Source organism: Arvicola amphibius, chromosome 17, assembly GCF_903992535.2.
Source record: "Arvicola amphibius chromosome 17, mArvAmp1.2, whole genome shotgun sequence".
NCBI lineage: Eukaryota > Metazoa > Chordata > Mammalia > Rodentia > Cricetidae > Arvicola > Arvicola amphibius.
In genome coordinates, this window is record NC_052063.2 from 6,618,994 (window position 1) to 6,640,589 (window position 21,596).

Here is a 21,596-nt window from a genome sequence, read left to right on the forward strand (position 1 = left end):
CAAATGACATCTTTGTATGACTGAGTTTGCTCCTTTTTTCATCTCAGACTGAGTTTTGACCTCTGTCAGTTTGATTTGAGCTTTTCTGTTTATGGTGTTCTGTGTGTACCACCAAGAATAGACTTCTAACATATGTTTTTCTTTTTTCTTTTTTTTTTCTAATGTCTTCATATGCTGCTTCTAATATCTATTAAGTTCTGAAGAGTTTAGCTGGTTATTTTATCCCCTCATTGTCTCCAAGCTTGTTCTCATGCCTGGCAATTTCTGATCAGATGTTCATCCTGTGTGTTTTTGTATCCTTACAAACATTCTTGAGCTTTTTTCTTGAGTTCAGTTGAGTTACTTGGAAACACACTCGTTTTTAAATAATGTTATGCCAGAAGACAACAATGGTAACATCAAAGGAGAAGTATCTCCCACTAATGAGGCAAGGTCCTTCTGTGTGTTCGCCCTAATTCCAGCTGGGCTGATAGAAATAGCCCGTGTGAGCACTGGGTATCTTATTCCCATTAGTTCTTTCAGGAAGTTTTTTTCCCAGAATTGAGTATACTGATGATCATTATTCAAATGAATCTGTAAGGAATCTTCTGTGACTCTTTTGAGGGGGGCATTATAATTTCCTTGACAGTTTTGTTCGTGTATGAAATGTATTCTGGAAACTTACACTTCTGTTAGCTCCTCATACATAGAAGGCCCCATTTCCACAGGCCTATTGGATTGTTTTATCTTGTGATCCACGGAGTTTGACCAAGGATTTCTGGATGACCAATGGGTTTCAAATTCCTTTGGAACTCAGTGGGCACACCTCCAGGAACACAAGTGAAGACCATGACTGTCTTTCTCCCAGAATCCACCAGCAGCCAGTAGTTCAGCAGGGTGCGGTGTGGTCCTGAGAGTCTCCATTTGATCTGATCTCTGACTGACTCATGATGGACCCAGTCTTGTAAAGGCCCAGTCAAAAGCAGAGGCAGCTGCTTTGAGATGCTGATTGTGATGGTCATGCCATGCCCAGAAAACTCTCCGACTCTTACCACCTTCTTCCCCCTCTTCTCTAGTATCCCCTAAACCTCAGAAGGAGTGATACAAATGTCCCGTTGAAGGGGGAGAACTCAGCTGTCACTGATTCTCAGTTCCCTATCCAGTCACGAGTCTGTACTTGCCATAGTTCATTGCAAAGAGAAGCTTCCAGAAATACAGGCCCTTGCCATTCTTCTATGCGTTCATGAGAACTAGTGGATAAGGCCCTATTGCTGAAAACACTGCATGCTTTCATCACAATATATGGAGAAATCACAAAGAATCTGAGATGGAAGCTTCCTCCCTACTGACCGGCTTATATAGTATTATGCAGGCCCCTCAGGGGCATCGAGATCTTCCTCTGCTATGAACCCTACAAACTAGAATACTAACCTGCCTGCCAAGACATGGCCACCATAGTGGGCATGACTGCCATGGGAATAACCAACCATTCTCTGATTGGATTTGAGGCCGACTCCACAGGAGCGAATTCATGGCTGGTACTGTAAACTCTACATACCCTATCAAAACACCCATGGATGAGGAGGTCACAGATCCTAGGAAAAGCTTTCTACAGTTACGTATCTTTGAGGTTCTTCTGTGTCTGCCATATTTACACACCTGTCCATTCTCTATGTACCCTGATCTTCCCAGTCTCTCAGAAAGTCTTCTCCTCTATCTGAATTCTTTTTTTTTTCCTTCACCAAAGCCTCAGGAAATCTCTCTAATCAATAAACTGGGGCCTCTGTAGAGATTGGGTTGTTTACTATTTCTCAGAGATTTCTGGCTCTCCATTCCTAATTTTGAAATCACTTCACACATTTTATATTAGTGTTCTTATCTTATTTTAGGAGGGGCAGAGAAGTTTGGTCTATGTTACTCATTCTTGTCAGTAAAGAATTCTTACCTTTGTGATAATTCTAGTTTTCTGGATTATAGTTGAAATTGTATCCATCTGTATGTGATATCAGGGGAATTCTTATTACACACGGAAGATACGAGCATATGGCCACTGCAAAGTTAATTTGGAACCTATATATGTAAAACACTAGCAGATGCATATGCATTCACATTGAGATTAAAAATGATAGCAAAATGTTATTAGCAGTGATGGATCTCTGGGATTATAGTATTTATTTTCAGCTCAGTTTTTGAATATGGGAATAGATGACTTTCACCACAATGTAATGTTATCTGATATATTTATGTGTGTGTGTGTGTGGAAAAATAAATTACTTCATATATAATATAGTTGGCTGTCTAAAGAAAGTTAGTGATATTTGCAGTGCATGGAAATCCCAGTAGTGGGGCAATCTGCTCACCCCATTAGAAACCCTTATCTGGAAGCTGAATGTCCAGAATCAGGGAAGGCAGGAAGGGATGCCTTAATGTCAGTAGGTTATAAATTATAAGATTCTAAGGACACACTGACTCCATTGAATGTGGTGACTTCATATTTCCTTTGATAGTCAAGAGTGAATGATGCCCACAGGAGGATTAAATAAAAGAGTTTCGGAGAATGCACTGAAATTTGACTTCCGAATTTGTGGGCAAGTGAGCAGTTTCATATAATTGTAACAGCAGAACAGTAAAAAGACTAAAAAGGAAAAAGAATCGTGATCTAGGCGGGCTCTACTGGATAGGAAGATACTCAGCAAAGCAGGCGTGCAAGGGCGCTCTTAGGAACTCAGAAAAGCGCCCCACAGAAAACCACAGTCAGAGAGGATTTGGAGCCAGAAGGCACAGCTGTGTCTTTCAGTCCCTTGTTATCCAAGGATAGTTAGATCCCAGCTCTGCCCCTTAGAAACAGCTCAGACATGCACAAGTTCTTAACCCCCTTCTGTCACTAACCCCCATCTGTAAAGTGGGGTGAAGTGGACACGCTGAGACTTACATGAATCAATGCAGAGGAAGAGCTTAGACTGGCCATTGACCACACTAAGCTTCACCTAAATAAGAGCTACTGTTATTCTATATGTGTATGGAGGCACTTGTAAATGCTTTAAATTCCATGAATTTAGTGTGCATTTAGAAATATGTAACTGGTTCCTCAAAGCTGTGATTATGCAGATATTATCACTTACGACCATTTGTGCTAATAACAAAGGTGAAAAATAAAACCAAATGTAACCATCTAACAACAACAAAAAAATACTAACAAAATTCTCAGCGCAAGTTGCAAAAACGATACTGGTGGCACACAGAAGACGTGTGGGTGGTCTTCTCGCTTAACAAACAGCATAAATAAGGCCCAAAGAGGGAAGAGGATTATACTTGGGGTTAAAAGCCAAAGAAATGAGTATGTGTAGAATGCAGTTCTTTGTCTCTTATTGTAGTATTTATTCCTCTAAGCCCTAATTCCTGGGCCTTACACTCTGTCTTCAACTTCTTCTGTGAAGACATAGTAGCTGGTTTTCTTCCCTTCTTCTTCGGTGTTCCCTTTTCCTCTTCCTTTGACACACTTTAAAGAGAGTTGTTCTCCACGGTTTCAATAACCAACCTCAAACTCTAACTCTGACAGAGAAAAAAAATAACCTGGTTAGTCTAAAATGTGACAAGCAAGACAGGTTACAGTGGATAAAGGGTTAAATGCAAGGCGAGTAACAGGTTCAAACACTGAAAATAATAGACAGCTCCTGTTTGACAGATTTCATGCATTTGAAAAGCATTCAGGTCAGACCCGGACCGGAGTCTGTTAAGGATGAGAAGAAACAACATGAGGGTTCTGTGCCGACCGAGAGAAGGGAGTTCCACACGTGACCATCTCTGGCTACTAATTGGAACTCTAGATAGTAAAACAATGGAGAGAAGCGCCATCAAATGGCACACATGATTAAGGTGCCCCCAGGGGCTGTGTGGTCTCCACTCAGGGAGCCCTGTCTAGTGTGAGTAAGGGTTGCAGGGCAGTCTGTCTGCTGTAACAGAAACAGGAGAGGCACAGCTCCGTCCGGAAGTTAAGGAAGGTCATGGAGGTGAGCAGACACTTGCGTTGAATCTCGAAGAGATACTGTCTTTCTGCTGGATAATGTAAACTAAGAACAATCCCAGCTGAGAAGAAGGCTGGGGAGGAGCTGAAAGTTGGGTGCCTTCCGAGCATCATCTGCCATGATTCAGCATAGAGCGTTCACGGCAGGGAAGAGGAAAATACGAATAGATAGGTATAGACACTTTGCAGAAATGCAGGCTTATTCTTTTCAGGCAGGTTCAGACATAAAGCAAATACCATAGACCTATTCTATACTACATGGATGCCCAAGACTGTCTTATATAGTCTTTATTCATTAAGTTGGTATGTATTCTTTTCTCTAAATGAATTAGTTCACTCAATGCTAATAAAAAAAAAGGCCCCTGGGAGAAAGTTTGATACAAATTGGGTCTATGTAGTTTTTTGGAAATTATATCCCACGGGGGAAAAATAAATCAGGCAGACTTACTGTTCTTGCTGTAGCTTGGAACAGAATGATCTAAAAAGAGACAGCTTAGAACAAGCAAATATTTACCCCTCCTCTGTGTGGGCATGAGGTAGGACTTCTTGTTCCAAGCTCACCACAGCAGACAGCAGAGTAGCTACAGTGAGCAGTTTTCATTATACCCTGAGAAAGAGCCATGTTGTCCCGTTTCTTGTCTCCAGTTGACTAACCTTGACATCTGACATCACATCTTTTAAGATTCAGAAACCTGGCTGCCGGCCCTAATAAATAGGCCATCATACAAAAAAAAGAGCACCTTGTCTTAGAGTGCAGAGTTCACGGCTCAAGAAGTGACTCATTTGGCCCAGATAGTGTCAGCCTAAAATACTGTAGAGACAATTGCAAAGATTTATTTCAGCGCTACTGTCAAAAACCTATCTCTGCGTTGCGGCCAATGCTTCAAGTACGTATCTCTAATGAAACTCATTATCAGAGCTTTTTACTTTTTTTCATGTAATGGGTAGTTGAATAGTGTAGTTCGAGGGGGAAATGATGCTCTGAAATGTTGTGCCCTTCAGGAGGAAAGCATTCATTTCTACCCTCCTGTTTCAATGTACGCCTCTTCCGCACTATGAAAAGATGGAATATGGATAACAATAGATGATACCACGCTCTTCTCTTCTTCCCATTCCGCCCCCTCTCTGTTCAGTCTTGACTATTGCATTTCTATATACTTTCAAAATCTTTTGTGGCCATAAATATCTAATGAGAAGTTTCTGAGTACTTTTGACCACTCATAACTGCCTGGCACTTTAAAACAAAAGTGGGCATGCTATTAACCTAGCGTCCTGGGTGCTTTCCAGGCTGAATAATTACATTCCACCTACCTAGGTCCCCCTGGTGGTTTCAATTTGCATACAGAATTGTTCTCCGTTTCCAGTTTCTGAGCTTTTGTGGTATTTACTTTCACACTGATACCTATAGCATCAATCTCGTTTGGCGGTCAGCCTTTCTTTTATGAAGTAGAAGACATTATACTGTGTTTCCTCGTATATATGTTGTTCTTTTGACACAAACACTCTTGGATGTATACTCAGTGGCTCATTTAAATGATAGCCCTTTCTGTTTAATTTTATGGGTATGCCCAGACACCCTTAGATACTCCATTTGTTTTGGTACTTTCTTTTTGTATATATATTTTTCAACTTACTAGGGTTCCTGGTAATGGTATAGGTGCATTTAGCAGGAGGTTGTGAGTTTCTTAGTGACTTATCCATTTCTAGAATTTTTAATAATGTTTTCTGAAAATATAATCTCTAATTAAAGAATGGCCAAATCTGTAATCACTCCAATATTAATTGGGTAAAATGTATTAAACATGTCAATGGTCAGACATTCTATCAGGCATTTTCTATACAACAATTCATTTTGTTTGTCTAAAACCCGGTTGAACAGGTAATGTTGTCTTTTCCATTTTAAAGATGAGGAAATGAAAGTTCCAGTGCATAAATTAGCTCACTAAGCATCCCATAGGAACAAGGGACAAAGCTGTACTTTAACTATAGACTCTAGCATAGGATAGCAAATGGTTTGGTCTCAGTCTGACTCTGAAAACCTGAGATCCAGACATTCTCTTCTAAGGTAAGTGAAGTTAAAAAGCCGTCAAATCCCAGTGTTTTAGTGGAAGTCCAAAAGCTGGATTCGATGTCCTCGGGCAAAGGCAGTCAAACCCCTGCCCTGAGAGACGGAGAGAAGTCATTCTGTTGGATCCAGGCCATCGGCTGATGAGTCACCCCCATTCCTGGAAGAGCAGCCCACGTCACTCATTCTCCCAATTTGAGCCCTCGTCTCATGGGAACAGTGCTCACAGGGATGTTTTCACCAGCCATATATATGGGCAGCTATTTTTATTCCAATAAAACTGATACTATGAAATCAACAGCCACTGAACTCTCAGCCACTATCCTGACAACTCACTTACATGGCATCCTAAAAACAAAGACAATAGGTCATATATCCCATTTCTTAAGGTGAATTGAACACATAATTATTTAGGAAAAACTTGGACACAAAATGAAAGTTGCAGTTACCCAAACATCTTAAGCCAATTTATTTCCAACTCTCTTAAATCAGGTTCACGGTATATATTTCTATGGCCAAAAGAGGTAAGAGGCTCGATTTTTTAGCTTTCCAAATGCTAAGAAGCCATGTTCCCTAGCAACACTGTGGATTCACATAAGAAGTTTTCAAATACCATTTATAGCAGGTTCATTTTTTCCCCTTCATTGCCACTTCACTCCAAGCTCACGATGACTCAAGAGAAAACACGCTTTGGAGATTTTAAGTAATGTTCTTAAGAGGGCATCATAGGGGCTGGCCGGAAAGACTGCTGCTCGTAATGCTGCTTAGACTCACTTGAAAGTCTGTAGAATTGCACTTTGTTCTTGCTGTTACACTGATTATAATATACGCCAGCTAGAACCAGTTATCACTATTCGATGTGAACACAAATGAGAGCTTTGGTGAATGACCTGAAATAAAATAAGGTAATACATACTTTTATCTTCAGCTTTTGTTTTGTAGATAGGCATAAATTATTTATGTATGTCTTTGTGTGTAGCTGACTATATATGTAAGTTTGTGCCAATTCTGTGTATGTCAGCGCAAACCCTCGATCTCTAGTGGAAAGACTCGTGTTTTTGCTATTTCCACTTTGGAAATTTTGTGGCAAACAGTACTTTCAACTAATTCCATCAGGACTCAGAGGGCCGTAACAATGAGTTGTAATCATAGGCATGAATGACTGTTCAACATGTGGAAAGCCTTTCTGTTGACACGGGAAAGGGGAAAGAGTGCCATCTCATGATGTGCTTAAAAAGCAGTTGGTAGAATTTGGGGTTCTTAAGATGGAGAAGTAAATCCCATTAGCCAAATTACAAATGGAGATGTCTTGAAATGGATATGTATCCATTCAGAACATGGCAAATCTATATCGTTACTTATCTTCAGAATGTAATAGGATCCTGGCTAATGGGAAAAGATAAGGGGAAGAAATATGAGGCACAATGGTTGAAATAAAAGGCGCATAGTGAATTACATGTCACCTGTAAGATTATATTCATAGAAGATGCAAAGATAAACTATTGAGGCATTCAGCAAAGTTACTAGGTTTCTAATAGGGACACCAATAGCATCCTGATATACTTTATATATGTGTAGAATACATAGTACAGATGCAGTGTATATGTGTATGTGTGTATAAATGTTACTTGCACATTCTCATATCTGTGTGATCCTTTCTTCATATAAAAAAACAATGTTCCTGCAAAGTTGTTTAGGCATAAGTTGGATAGCAACCATTATGAGCAAAGATATGAGGAGATAAAATCCCAAACCATAACAACAGTGGGCTGGCTGGGTACCATAAAGATGTCATTTAACTTCTAGTTGGAACTCTAAAGCCTGTGTATTATTTCAGAAGAGTTTTTCATGGAATTTTATAAGCACACACTAAAATTAATGAAGAGAATAAGGAATCCAAAATAACTGTGAAACTATGGAAAGGCAGCATTGGTAGCTGTGAACTCTACCATAACAGTACTAGCAACCAGGCTACTGTAGAATTGGTCCAGAGAGAGGTGAAATGAATATGGCACGGAAAGGGGAACTTTAAATGAGCTCTCAATGAAATGGAAACTTCCAGGCAAATGCTTGTATACCAGACCCTACTCAATACAATATTTTAAGTATTTTCATGTTTACAACAAAGTTTCCCACAAGTCTAAACCATCGTTATCACAGTTTCCGGTGCAGGGAAAGGAAAGGTCTGGGGATCTGACTCAACCAGTAAAGTGTTTACCCCAAAAGGATGCTGATTTTTTTCTTTCTCTGTTTTAAATTTACTTATTTAAAATCCCAACTATAGTTTCCCCGCTTCCTTCTCTCCTCACCCAACTTTCCCTCTGCCCCACCCAATCAACTACTCCTCTATTTCTGTTCAGAAAGGGGCAGGCGTCCCATAGATATCAGCAAAGCATGGCATGTCAAGTTGCCCTAAGACTAAGCACCTCCCCTTGTATTAAGGCTGGTCAAGGCAATCCAGGATGAGAAATAGGTTCCCAAGAGCCAGCCAAAGCACTAGGGACAGCTTCTGCTCCCATTGTTAGGAGTCCTGCACAACTGTCACATATATTTACAGGGCCTATGTCAGTCACAGGTAGGCTCCCTGGTTGTTGGTTTAGACTTTGAGTTCATGTGAGTAAGGCTAGTTGTTTGATAACCAGTTGTCAGGAGGCAGGTTCAAGAGACAGACAGAAGGATTGTTTGTTGCTGGACTGTTTTCAACTGTTAGTTCTATGATTCCCCTGGGAAAGAGTCCTCCACGGTAAAGAGCTACAAAGGTCAGAAAGCAGAGCCGGCTTCCGAGATGATCATTCCACTGTGCTCTCCAAGCCTGTATGTGCTGCAAATCTGGTAGGAATAACTGCTGGCGTGATGGATGAAAAAGTCCTGGTACAGAGAGCTCTTCAGAGACTGAACAACAACAACAAGAAAAAAAAAACCATTAGGATGAAGCTTACTGCAGAAAAATATAAAATCCTGCCTCGAGGTTAAAAGCTAATCAGTTGTATAAGAGCAGATCATAGGATATTTTGCCTTGAATGTTAGTCATGTGAATTGAGCTAGGAGGTTTGATTGACCTCATTTGCAATCGGATGTTAAATGTCTATAAAATTATACTACCCTGCGATTACAGTGACCTGATAACCAGAAATAGTATCCTTGTACCTGAGTTGGTGATAATTATGTAAGCATTTTAAATCTTTGGCTAGACAGCATCCAAGGGCTGGATAATCTAGAAACCATGGGTCACACAAAGCCATCAGAAGAAACGTTTAGCCTGTAAGATTTCGTCAGAGGCTACAAATACTTTTATGAATTGTTCAATTTGTAGGTGTTTCAGTGATAAATGCTATAAGGGCTGGTCAAAACATACAAGAAACCATTTTCTAAGTACTCAGCTTGTCAGTAATGAGAAGGTTTTTCTATTGGGTAAAAATGAAGATGTAACAATATTTGATAAAACGATGTCTAGAGACCCACGGGTCCCTTAATGCTTTATTCGCGATTCCTCTGCCCCTCCTTGTGAGGCTGCTGAATGATTGCACACAGAACAACAGGATGTAGGTTGAAGAGCCATTTTATCAATACCTCCCTTGATCACCACTATAGGGAAGAACTCAAGGAAATTCTGGATCAGAGCACAAGGCTAAAGCCTCCTTTTCTTCCTGGCTTTCTCCCATTATGCCCTCCAAAAAATTAAATTACAGGTCCAGTACATACATAGAATTGAAATATATGTGGACAGTAAAAATGCTGTGTGAAAGAAGTTCCCCAAAGGTGTAATTGAGTTTCTGTTACTGAAATGGAAGTAGAGATAGATTTCAACTCAACCAAAGGACATTGTATCAGTCATATGATCTTGCGTGGAAGAAGTTCATTGCCCTAAGAGTGAATTTGCTCTTGTTTGAGTCTAAATGCTCTACAGTGCAGGGGAGCTGCCCAGTAAATTGTACTTTTGGGAAGATAGACAGGGAGAGCTTTATGGTCTGATCCAAAATTTGATTTCTAGAAATATCCCTTGAATATTTTTAAGATTACATGACTAGGGTGCATAAGGAGGAGCCCTTAAGGAAATTTAGCCCTTGATAGCAGGTATAGAATTCCATTTAATTCCTCATGAGTTTTGATGACACACTGTTGACAGAGGTTTCTGTCCTGCCTATTCCCACAGCCCTTCAGTTCCAAAGAAGCACACAGAGTTCAACATTAATTATAAACTGGTTGGGTTAGCAGCTCAGGCTTTCTTATTAACTAATTCTTACATCTGAAATTAGCCCACAATTATTGTCTGTGTTAGCCATGTCGATTGGTACCTTTTCTCAGTGAGGCATTCTCATCTTGCTTCCTCTTGGTCTAGGTGACAACTGCAGACTGAACCTTTCCTCTTCCCAGAATTCACCCGTTCTAGTCACCCTGCCTATACTTCCTGCCTGGCTACTGGCCAATCAACATTTTATTAAACTAGTACAAGTGACAATCTTTACAGAGTACAATACCATTATCTCACAACAACACACAATGCCTTGTGACTTTATTTCCAGTTATTCTGAGTCTCTGTGTTCTTACTCTTTCTTTCTAGAAATATTGAATGTTTTTCTTTGTCCCTATAACTACTTTCTTCAGAATTAATTCTTTGTTCTATAGGTTTCAACACCACTATAAGACAAACAGGACTTTGAAACTGTTAAATTGTCCAAAATTTTTATCAGTAATTTAGTGATAGCCTTTGGTAAATAAGCCAAAGAGTTAGGAACTAATTTAATGTTAATTAAACTATCAGCAGAAATATACGAAATACAGTGTGAAAACATTAATACTCTATAAGTTTAATGGGATTCCAAAATGTGAGTTTATTACTAAGGATTCAAGATGTCTACCAAGAAGATTCCTAAATTAACAAACTAAAATGGCTGCAAAAGTATATCATCTATTATAAATGATAAACAGCATATATATCCCCAGAACCTGTGAAAAACTGAAATCAATCAGAAAACCAAGTCATTCTCAGTTATCTGCAGATGTGAGCCCAAGATTCTGCAGAAAAGATCTATCATGAGAATCCAAGGATACCTTTTTTAAATCCATTATTGTTAGGTCTCTTTTCAACCAGGACTTTGTATCGCTGTCAACAGAAATAGCATTATCAGCCCCCTCATAACTCACTCCCTGAGAGGCAAAACCTAGTAGAAAGAAGCAGTAGGGGGAAGATGGATGAGCCAAGAATCAGTACTGCATGATAAGTACTTGCATTTTATGTATAGAAAGTATGGACAGTAACTTAAGGAGCTGCCTCAGAAGGCCTTCCATTAAAATAATCTCTCATTAAAATAATAACCTCCCATTAAAATAATCTCCCCCTCTCTGCCTGCTTTGCCTTACTCTTCATATAGCATCGCTGTCTTATTTATCTGAAAATGTGTTATTGTCTGTGATATGTAGAGCCACTTTGTTCCGCTGTTGAGATCCAATAACTTGGCATGGTGTTAGCACACAGGTACTGTTTTCTCTTTTCTCAAATAGATAGAGATAGAAAGTGGTTCCAAGATTGATTGATGGGTCACGAAAGCCTATAATGAGAAGTTGACTAAGAAAATATCCAGAATTGTTTTTCTCCTTGAAACATGAAAGATGAAATCAACAAGATGACCATAAGAAAGCCCACATGTCATCTATGATGACATTATTATAACTTTAGAGTTTTGGGACTCCTACCATACAATAATATTCATACTTTCCCCAGGTAAATGCAGTTTTAACTCAATAGTAAAGGAAGTGTAAGACATGGCCAATGGTATGGCTCTGTACGAGCGTTTTGCCACTTCTGACTTAAAAAAAAAACAAGGAAATAAAACACCATTTATTGCCACTTACAAGTATTATATGACTCTTATCCATATGAGAACATTCTGTGTATTGGTTAAGATGATTTAATGAGGTGGTCTTTTCTGAACATTTCATAAAAGTCAATGTTTGAAACCAATTAGCCAAGAGAATATGATAAGAAGCTATCTGGAACTTCCATGGTATTATTTATAAGTCTTCATGAAATGTGACATTTTCTAAAACCATATTTGTTTATATTTTATGTATATGCGTGAATACCTGCATATATGTATGTGTATCACATGTGTGCCTGATGACGGAGGCTCAAAGAGGGAGCTAGATCCCCTGGAACTGGAGTCAAAGGTGGTTGTGAGCTACTGGGTGTAGGTGCTGCGAACCGAATGCAAGAACAGCAAATGCTCTTAACTGCTGAGCCTTCTCTCCAGCCCCAAATAGAATAATATAGTTATCTTTTAATGAAATCTCTTTTGAGTGTGCCTTGGATTATATAGAATGTATTTTTGATAAGATTATGAGAAAAGCAAATAAAAATTAAATCCATTTGTTCTCATAGTTTTATACTTGGAGTAAGACAAGGGAAGGCCCAGAGGCATTGCCAAGTACACTCCTTCAAGGTACTTAGCAGTGGGCTCTTCTTGTTTATTTAATGGATGAATCTAGAATGACTGTCAAATGAAAGGAAGTATGAAGGTTATTCCAGGATATTGTTTTCTTTGAAACCAGTGCAGCAATCCATATGCCTCTTATATCACTAAAACACTGTCTTATCAACCCTCATTAATTCCTGGTCCCAAATTCTTAAGCCTGTGACCACTATTGACCTCTGAAGAATGTTTTCAAAGGGAATCAGCCTTTCAACTCTGAAAAGTAATTTACTTTAATTGAGCCCTTTTGGCATTAGTAGCTAGGTAAAATGAAATGATAAAGATGGTAGTGTTTCATTGAAAGGCAAATGATATGTCCTCTTATATAATGCATGAGAGGTTCCAGGGAGGGGAGTATACAAAGCTCATTTGAGTAAATAGCTTCATGCTTTCAATGGGGAAAGACATTTACAGTTTTGATTTTTCGAAAAAGCATTGGTAAAATATGCTTGGTGTGATGGCACACTTAATCCCAGCACTTAGGAGGCAGAGAAAGGCAGGGTTCTGTGGGTTCCAGAGAAGCCTGGTCTTGTATAGTGAGTTCCAGGACAGCCAGGTGATGTGAAATTCCCCTCTGTATGCTATGAATATGTTTTATTACCATTGGTTAGTAAAGAAGCTACTTCAGCCTATAGCAGAGAAGAATAAAGCCAGGCAGGAAATCTGAACAGAGATACAGAGAGAAAGGAGGCAGAGTCAGAGAGACGCCATGTAGCTGCTGAAGGAGACAGACACTGGATGGAACGTTACAAGTAAGCCACAGCTCCATGGCAATACATAGATTAATCGAAATAGGTTAATTTAAGATACGAGATCTAGCTAGAAATATGCATGAACCATTGACTGAACAGTGTTGTGATTAATATAGTCTCTGTGTGATTATTTTGGGTCTGGGCAACTGGGAATGGGCCCCATGTAGCCATTTATAGGCAAAGACTGTTTGTTTGTTTCCTGGCTGCCTGGATGCAAATAAATCACACAGAAACTATATTAATTACAATACTGTTTGACCAATAGCTTAAGCAAATTTTTAGCTAACTCTTACATCTTAAATAAACCCATGTCTATTATTCTGTGTATCACCACAAGGCTGTGGCTTACCAGGTTAAAGTTCCAGCATCTGTCTACCTTGGCAGCTACATGGCATCTCCCTGACTCTCCCTATTTGCTCTATATATCTCTTCCAGCCTGGCTGCTACAGCCTGAAGAAGCTTCTTTATTAACCAATGGTAATAAAATAGATTCATAACATACAGAGGGGAATCCCACATCAGCCAGGGATACCCAGTGAGACCCTGTATATAATAAATAAATAATAAAATGTTTGTCATGGTGAGGTGGGCAAACCATGGAGAACTTAGAGTATGTGACTTTAGGCACTCATTTCAGCAGGCACATATAATAATATTGAAGCAATATAGAAAAGACTAGCATGGCCCCTGCACAGTGTTGACATACAAGTTCATGAAGCATTTCATATATTTTTTTAAATGATAAAATCTCCCCTGTACTTCAAGCACATCTTCTGTCATACAAACAACAAAGTCACCTTGGAGTTATTGGTAGGAGCTAGCACAAGGCTCGTTCTCTACGTCTCCTAAGAAGAGCTTTCGTTGCTCCAGCTCCCACCCAGGGTTGCCTGGTACCTCCTACTCTCTTCCTGCTCTACTTGGATAGATTCTACCCTTTCCTTGTTTATAGGGGCAACTTGATTAAACTCATGGATCCTGCTCTCTCTGATGCTTTACCGCTAACATACCCCCTTTATTGTAATATACCATGAAATTTCCATGTAGGTTATCAAATATCTCTAATTGTGTTTACATGAATTTTAGTATTGCTTGTTTGTAGGTGGAGGCTGTGTGTTGGTTCCTGGCTGCTTAGCCCTAAAATAATCACACAGAAACTATATTATTTAAAATACTGCTTGGTCTATTAGCTCTAGCTTCTTATTGGCTAACTCTTACATCTTAATTTAACCCATTTCTAGTAATCTGTGTATCACCACGTGGCTGTGGCTTACTGGCAAGATTCCAACCAGCTTCTGTCTCTGGTGGGGCTACATGGCTTCTTTCTGACTCTGCCTCCTTTCTACCAGCATTCAACCTAGTCCTCCCTCCCAGCAATTTCTGCCCTGCTCTGCTATAGGCTCAAATCAGTCCTTTATTAACCAGTGGTATTCACAGCATACAGAGGGGAATCCCACATCACTTGTTGATTTTCATGGTTATAGATTTGCGTGTGTGTCTGTGTGTGTGTGTGTGTGTATGCATGTGAATGCATCTCCTCCCCATAAATTTGTCATTTTCTCTGACTGGTTTTAAACTCCGTAAAGGAAAAATGGGTCTTTTCAATTCCCTTAATTCCTGGCTTATAGTATATACCAATACCCAGTAGTTTTTGTTTGTTTGTTTTGCTTTTAATTAATGAGCCAGTGCGTGAGTAAATGCATTACTTATTTACCTAAAATGCATATGGTTTTGAATAAATGTGTTAATGAGTGAATGGCAAAGTCCCCTTAATCATAGGTTTCTCATGACTCATTTCCATATCCTAAGAGGTATACAAATGAGTATGTAATTCTTGTTCAGTATTTTCTTACTGTCTGGGGGATAACTCATGCATTGAAAGAAAACATAGTTTTTACTGGAGTTTTTGGACTGATGTGGTAGTTAATTCTATGTATCAACTTGACTAGATTACTAGATGGCTAGATAATTAGCGAGATATTGTTTTTAGATGTATGTGTGAGTGTTTCTGTAAGAGATTAGCATTGATCAGTAGATTAAGTAACTATCCACTCTTACCAATGGTATAGGTATTATACATCCTATTGTAGAAAGATCCAGAAAAGAAATTAGAGGAAGGGCTAATTTGTTTTCTCTTCAGTGAAGAAGTCTATCTACTCTTACCCTTAAGCATCAGACCTGATGGTTCTTGGATGTAGGGCAGAAACTGTCTACTCTTCTCATTAACAGGCTTTTGCAACTCAAACCAAATTGTACTACCAGCTTGCCTAGCTCTTCAGCTTACCATTGGCATATCATAGGACTTTTAAACCTGATGAATCAGGTAGCACAGTCCCAAGAATGTCCTCTTATATATAGATGTATGTGTCTTATCAGTTCTATGGCTCTGGAGAAAGCTAATGAAATCATCTCATCATCAAGAAGCACTTGTATTTTTTTTCCAGTCTCTACATCCACATCAGACTGTTGTCTAAAATTTGGACAGCCAAGCTCCTTCTCTAAACTTTCACCTTCACGCCCCAAGGGAGACCAAGGATGAACCATAGAAAGAATAAGCAAAAGTAAATGTGTATGCACGTTCTCTACCTTATTCCAAGTTCATTCTGAAAACAATGTCTTGCTCACTGAAATTCTGCTGAACAGGTGGACATGAGCATTTTTACTTTTCTCTAGCTTTTATTAGAACGGTGGTTTGTAAATATGTAAACAAAACAAGATTATTCTGCAGGCAAATTGTAGGTGCTCCATTGGGTTGATTACACCAGGTTTTGGTCTATTTTTTTATTCACTTGCAAATCTGAACTTGGCGGATGTTCAGTGTTACTGTGGGAGAAACAAAAGACCCAACGTGTCATGTACATCACATTTCAGATTGCATTGATATTTACCTATAATTATCTATAATTCGTGTCCTTCTAAAAGGATAATGAGCTGCATTTGTCCTAGTTAGCAACCACTCATTAGCTAGATCTGTAGGTCCGCATAAAGTCATTTGGGCATCATTTGTGAATCTTTCCCTCAGGCCTATCTCTTTAGGGATTTTAATGTCCTTGGTTATATTTTTTCATTTTAGTCCTTTTGATGTAGTTTCTTCTCTCCTAGTAAATTAAAGCATTTTTCATTTTATAAATCATAGTGATTATCTAATGGTTGCATAGATTTCCATCCTCTTTAAGCTGATCCATTTATATGGGCTATCAGCATTCAGTACAGCTTGTTCCAGAATTGATTTGATTATAGCCAGCTGTATTGACCACGAAGGCAAATTCAATAAACAGACTGAAGGAACTGATTTGCCCACCGAAGACGGGAACAGCAATAGGTGAAAACCATTCATTGTCCTTTCTAGGAAAGACAAGAAATCAATAAAGCAAATACTCATCCCTGGAGCTATATAGGCAGGGATTTCAACAGCTGATATGAAAAATAAAGTTCAAATGCTTCACCAAAATGTAGAAAATGTAGAGGTTTTTTAAATTACTTATTTTCAAAAAGCATGCCAATTGATTATCTTTTTCTTGAGTATGGGCATGCATGTAGATCTGAATTCTATCATCAGAACAAGTTCTTCGAGAAACTGGATAACCATTTACCATGAGAGCTAGGCCCTGGATCCTTATGACCATATAGTAAATGGCAAAAGCAGCAGAGACACACTGTCCTGCGAAGGAGTGTGAGAGAAGCCTAAGACCAGGAGCAGCTCTAGAGGGAACATGTTTACACTAATGTTCATTTCTATTTCAGACTGGAAGGAGGAGAAAAGAGAAAGAGCAAAGTAATTTAAACATGGGTTTTCTGTGAAAATTAAGCCCGTATTTCACATTATATTGACATTTTGTATTATATATTAACTTGAAAGCTCCTTTTCATTCTTCAAAAAACCTAGAAAAATGAAATAGAATAAATGACCTATGGTCAAAATTGCAAAAGTAGCTGAAAGGTCAGCTATAGGCTTGTATTTCCAACTTCACAGAAGCAGACATTTGCTATGAATGACTTGTTTTTTAAAATTAGAAATACATAAAAAGACTGAAAGTGAACAATTGTAGTCTTATTGCCTTTGAAAGACTGGAAAATGGAGTTGCATAGGATATAGAAATGGTTCTTATTTTAATCTTTGTATTTTTCTAACTTAAAATATATTTTATATTAATAGAATGACCAAATACATAGGCTATGATCAGACAGGTAAGGTTGAAGCATGGTCCTGTTTCCTTTGCTAATGATGCAGTTCAACTGAATTGTTATCCTTCCTGAGACTTTTTGTTAAAATGAGAAGATAGAATCTGTACCTTATAGGAGTGATGCAGATATTAAGGGGAGTGTGTGTGTGTGTGTGTGTGTGTGTGTGTGTGTGTTGTCTAGTACTGCTTACTGCTGTAGTTATACAACCGTGAATCGGGAGTTGCTATACCCCTTATCAGCAGCTCTAATTCTGAAAACCAAAGCTCTAGAAAGTCTGCAAACTGCACAGGATCTGTGGAATAAAGAAACCCAACTGGGAGAGCCAGCAATCTTCACTCAAAGAGTTATATACTTTAGACAAACAGACAGACAGACAGACACACACACACACACACACACACACACACACAATCACACACACCTTACAAGTTAAATCAACTAGGATTATTAAAATATGAGTTACAGAAACAACGAAAGGAAACTTGGTTGAAAATCAGGAGATTTAGATTGATCAGGGAGAGTTATATTTAAACATGATTACCATGTTGCTGGCAGAAAGCGTTTCTTAGAATAATCAGGTTTGAAGAAGCTGATAATAGAATACTAGATCTGTAGCTGTCGCCGGTGAGTCAGTGGGTTGAGCAAGGGAAAGGCTAAGCCCACTGGGACCTCAAGGCTTAACTATTCTGTAAAACCACAGAAAACGAAAGCAGAAATAATGAAACCAAATTATCATTGTCATCAAGTGTGACTTTTCTATTGTGGCTTTCCCTCCCAGGTATGGAAGTGATTAACACTGTGTCTTCTTTGAAGATTTGGGCATCTTCTTTATTCATTTTGTTTGTCCATCACCTAGCATTGTTCCTAACATGCAGCTGGTGCCCATCCACATTTGATGGGTTGAATGAGTTCAGCAAAGGTTCTGAGCAAGAGAAAAATCTCCGTGGATAAAATTCTGCTTGTGTGGTAGATCTCAAGGTAGCCCTTGGGTTTTATATTTGTGTTGAAAGAGCTTTCTGAGGTTAGACTCTTACTCATGCATTTGAATTGTGGATTGGATTCAATAAATAGATTTTCTTAGTTCTTACTTTAAACATGCATAATCAAACAATATTTACTAATTATCTCTGTCAGAACTATGGCTAAGTCATCATTATATCCAGCATTGTTTTTAAAAGACCTGTTATTTTTCTTGGTCCTCAAGTTTTCTGCTGTTTCTCTTTCTCATATTTGGGGAAAGTTTTTATTTTTTCTAGCTTGTTCCCTTTCCAAAATCTATTAGAATTAACTATAACCTAAGTCACCCTTCCCCTTTTTTACTTTTTGGTTTTTCAAGACAGGGCTTCTCTTTGTAGCCCTGGCTGTCCTGGAACTTCTCTGTAAACCAGGCTAGGATCTCAAACTCAGAGATCCACCTGCCTCTGCCTCCTGAGTCCTGGGATAAAAGGTGTGTACCACTGCACCTGGTTCACAAGACCCCTACTAATGATGTATAAACAATGGGTTGAGAGGCTCTTAAAGTTCCTTTTTCTGTAGTATCATAACTAGCCCAACAAACACCACTGGCAGCCACTCAGAGAACTGTAGCTCTGAATTAGTTAGCATGTTCTGACTTAGCATGCTGTACCTCTATACTAGTTCTTTCCTTAGAGACATATTTGTCAAGCAGCCAATGGTTCATTTGATTAAACACTTAGTGTATGTTTGTCAAAGGTGCTTTTTGGGTACATGAATACAAATAGAGTAAGAAAATCTACTATAACTTACATTCTCAGTTCGGAAAGACTTGTGAGCAGCTATGTAAACAGGTGGGCAAGGCTAATTTCAGATCATAATTAATGCCTGGAGCCAATAGAGTAAAATGTTTGAAATAGAGAAATGAAGGAGAATAATTTAAATTGCATGGCCAGGGAAAGATATCTCTGAGGATGTTGTTTTTGGGCTGAAACCCAAATGATGTGAATCACCCTCGGGTAAACCTATGTAAAGGGAGAGCAAAAATACAGAATGATAATAACTTTTGACATTGAGTCAAAATTCTACCATGTCTTTGTAGAAATTAGCAGACCGATTTTCAAACCCATGTAAGAATTCAAAGGATGCAGAACTTTTAAAAAGAAAAGTCCACAAGTATGTGGTTAATGGATTTCAAACAAAGATGCATTTCAGTGAGGAAAGCAAAGTATTTTAAAGAATTATTATTGGAAAATGAGATGTCATTTATTAAAAGGAAAAAAGTATCTATAACTCACATTGAATTATTGAGTAAAGGGCCTGGATTGTATAGGCTCTCAAAAACCACAGGGAAGAGTTTGGTCTTAATTTGGGATACAATGGGAAGCAGCCAGTGGAAATTGTCAGTCATTTTCTGATTTTATTTACACGGTAGAAGCGTCACTTCAGTCAGTACATGGAAGAGCAACGGAGGCAACATGAGCTTGGCTAAAAGCTTCAGCAATGACCTTGTAAAGAACATAGAATGGTTTGGACAAACGCGGCTGGATTAAAACTGGAGAGAAGAGACTAAAGAGAAAGTAACCTTACTTAAAATTCAGGACTTGCTGAATTTATTTTAATTTTTGGTCACTGGTGGAGGGGAGTGTTTGCTGTAGAAAACTGTTCCAACCTTGACCTCAATATCTGGCTGCAGGTCCCCCTGTCTGTCTTACTGGCAGCCTCTTGTCTGGTTCTGTGACTTTGGACACTCAATATAGCAACACTATGTTAAACCATTAACATCTTGCTTCTTTATTTACTGATGTCCAGTTCATCTGGAGAGTCCGGCAGTATTAAAGTCAAAGTGAGCATGGCAGGACTTCTTGGCGGCTAGACTCTGAGATTTATCTCTTCTTGATGATAAAGCATTTTTACTTCATGATGCTTTTTTATAGCCCTAGGCAACCCAGAGCTTATTTAGAGTCACTTGAGGATTCTGACCTGCACCCCAATGCAGATAATGTATTGGCACATTAGCTCATTTATTTATTTAATTTCTCCATCCATTATCCCAGTAAGCACCTGGTGACATTTGCTATAGGTAGATAAATAGAATACAAACAAAAAGATTGCAGCCACATATTATTTCAGCCATCTCTAATATACTCAGGGAAATGTTTCTCTAGTCTTCCTGAGTAGACTTTTTTTTTTGGCTCCCAGAGCAAAAGAACCCCCATTTACACCAAAGAAAGTATAGACTTTCTTCAAAGACAGGTAATCTTGAATCAGTCAAGGTAACTGGCTGCGACAATAGGATTTAACAGCTGCAGTGCAAGCTGTACTTTATGAGCTATTTTTATGCAGGTTCTTTTTTCCATGGCATTTAAAAAAATGCCCTTGAAGTTAAATTATCGGTTAGCAGTTAGCTGTTGTGGCGGTGCTCTAGTAATACCTCCGGGGAAGAGATCCATCAGTGTCCCATCTTCATAGTCCTGTGTTCAAGTTAAAACCCTAAGCCCTCCATTCACTAAGAACAGAGAGGGGAAAAGGCACAGAACAGAGGTGGACATCTAACAACCGTGAGATTTGTGACTAAGACATTTAGCTAACAATCGATAAATCACAAGACCCTGCCATTGTCAGCACTGTTGAAAAATAGGATTCATACTGAAGAGGCAGAAAAGAAATGCAAGAAAGCCCAAGAAACATGGCATCCTTATGACATCTCACCAGAGGTCGGGAATAACGCTTACTGCAGACACTGGAAGGTCTTCTCTGTCCTTTCCCTTGTCACATCTCTGGTTGACCTGGGGAGGATTTTCTGAGTTTTCCATCGTGGGGATTGAATCCTGGAAAAGTTACAGAAGGATCCAGACTGGCCTCACCAGGATTTTATTCAGGATTCCCCCACCAACCTCACCAAGGATTTTATTCTCTCCTAAGTAGCAGAATACTACGATGTTGGCTCTAGATTGTCCTCTGTGTTGAATAACTTACTATCCTCTGTCTTCAAGACTTTTTTTTGCTAGTCAGAGTCTCTGCAACTTTTGTTCCCTATTAAATACCTACTAGGCGTCTCAGCCTCACACATCCCAAGGTAAGCAGCTACCACTCCCAGCCCCAAAGTCTGCTCTTCCTGTGGAGTTCCCGAGCACGGCAATGACAACTCCAACCTCCCCACTTACTGT

General features: G+C 39.0%; 1 protein-coding gene and 1 non-coding gene across 8 annotated transcripts in view; both read left to right on the forward strand.

The window, feature by feature from the left end:
• The window catches only part of Anks1b (ankyrin repeat and sterile alpha motif domain containing 1B), an 896,366-nt gene that overhangs the window by 410,022 nt on the left and 464,748 nt on the right, over nt 1-21,596 (forward strand). The window lies entirely within an intron of this gene.
• Nucleotides 13,915-14,022, forward strand: LOC119803752. Its single transcript, XR_005283712.1, has one exon. It is a non-coding gene; the product is annotated as a U6 spliceosomal RNA (small nuclear RNA).